Raw genomic sequence first — 2,042 nt, forward strand, 5'->3', positions numbered from 1 at the left:
GTTTTGTGTATCACGACAGTGGATCACTTGTTACTGGGTTAAATCGCCGTGGTAACTTATGCTGAACACCTAACTTGATCGGAAGCAGGTTATGTTGGAGATTAGAGATCAACCGGTGTTAAAGCACCGCCTACTGACCAATCAATACTCGGTTGATAACGGCGTCACCGTTGTCAGGAGATCCGGTGGAGCTCGGTGCGCTAAGAGAGAGAGAGGTGAGCTCGTTAAGGCTTAACTAATCAGAGAGCGGTAACCCAATAAACATTCCCTGATGGGTAATTTTATGAAAGATATAGATTTTAAGCGGAGGGTATTACTTATAAGCTATCTGTCGGCTTCTTGAGCAGTGTGTTGCCAATGGGCACATCGGTTTGAATTACGTTTTTATATTTTTTATTTTCTCTCACAATGGCTTACCACTGCCAGGGTTGCAACTGAAATAATTGGCTAGAGCAACGATGTAATTATTATGGTCAGATCTTGTGCCTGACCGATGGAGAAGTGATATCGATAAGTGCTATTTTGCCTTTTGTCAGCTTTCCTTCCTGTTTCAGAAAGCAGTGACTGTATTACATTTTGCCTATAAAACCCTGTCTGTGTAGAATTATAGTTTTGCTCTTCTTATGTAAAATATGCGGCTCTGGTAAATGTCTGCAATTGGTCGTGCTGTGCAAACACTGCCTCTTTTATGTGAACATGCGCATCGCTGGATTGGGGAACTCTGGGTTGATTGAACTAGTTGTTAACCACCGATGAGACACAGGTTTTGATGGGCCGCGGTTGTTAGGGTTGCTGAAGCCGGGTAACTGAAAGAAATCCCGGGCATGTTGATCTTGATTCGTAGTACAGGCCTCTGGTGTGAAACCAAACCAAGCACACACAGGGGAGGTGAGAATGCTGTGTGGACTAGTCAGACCCTCCTCCACAGCGCCGTGGAGGAAGGTCTGACAATGCAAGACTAGATATTGTCAATCTGTGCTTTCCAGTAGGTCTAACAATGTTTTTTTATCCAGCTTCATTTATTTATTCTTCAGTTACTGATGTGTAATGTCCTATATTTCCCAGAATGCAAATGAAAGTAATTGGTGGAAAGCAAATCTGGTCAAAATAACAGCTAATAATAATAAATGAATCCAGCTGTTTGTGTTGTTTATAGTGTGGATTTTTCCATGAATATACAAAATAATAGTATTCATGTAAGCCAGTTAAGTATGGGGAAAATTATTTTACGAACCTTGATTATGAACTGAGGTTTAATGTAAACCGTTTTGTAACCACTTTTCAAGTCTACATTCAGTTTTTTGTGTGGAATATTTCTTTAATCCAACTTTAAGTGTTAAACTATGTAAATAAATGCATATCCAACCTAATTACAAATACCTTTATTGTCAATTTATATCATCATAATATATCATTGGTATTGACTGCAGCATATGGAAGTGAATTGCACTATTTACTGCAGGTGCTCATACTGTAAGAACATATTTATAGGAGGTCAGTTAATATCTTCATGTACAGTTGTATAAAAGAACATATAAATGACAATTAAAAAGCAATACAGGAGTTGGACTTCATAATCACAAAAGGTGCACGGAGTCTGTATATAGAAGGTCTGCAGCATACAGTGAGCAATTATATGGTTCAGCTTTCGTGGCAACCATAGACCGTTAATATTACTGGACAAAGCGTCCAGTTCGGCAAAGTTCTGCAAATACAGAAGTGCCTTCAACCTGCATTCTATCTGAACTCCAGCAGGGGGCAACACATGCGTTTGCAAAAGGTTGATTTCTGTAGAAGTCTGACAAAGTGACCCACTTCTTCTTTGATTTATTACTTCAGTGACCATTTTCATAATGAGTTAATCTCTAGTCTACTGCAACACAGAATGATTCATTCATTTTTTTGAATAATGGTCTTGTTGATTTTAAAATCGACAATAAAGCAGGGGGTGTTATAGGGCGTGGCTATGATGTGATTGACAGTTCGCGGCCTATAGGACAAGGATATATTTAAAACCTAGCGAAGCTAAATCTTACCTCGAA

General features: G+C 39.2%; 1 long non-coding RNA gene across 1 annotated transcript in view; it reads left to right on the top strand.

Moving 5' to 3' along the window:
* The first annotated feature begins 6 nt into the window (after positions 1 to 6).
* The window catches only part of LOC116670868 (uncharacterized), a 23,588-nt gene continuing 21,552 nt past the window's right edge, over positions 7 to 2,042 (top strand). Inside the window, exon 1 of the long non-coding RNA XR_004327143.1 lies at positions 7 to 985. This is a non-coding gene — a long non-coding RNA (uncharacterized LOC116670868). The remainder of the gene's footprint in view (positions 986 to 2,042) is intronic.

Source organism: Etheostoma spectabile, chromosome 21 (genome assembly GCF_008692095.1).
Source record: "Etheostoma spectabile isolate EspeVRDwgs_2016 chromosome 21, UIUC_Espe_1.0, whole genome shotgun sequence".
Classification (NCBI taxonomy): domain Eukaryota; kingdom Metazoa; phylum Chordata; class Actinopteri; order Perciformes; family Percidae; genus Etheostoma; species Etheostoma spectabile.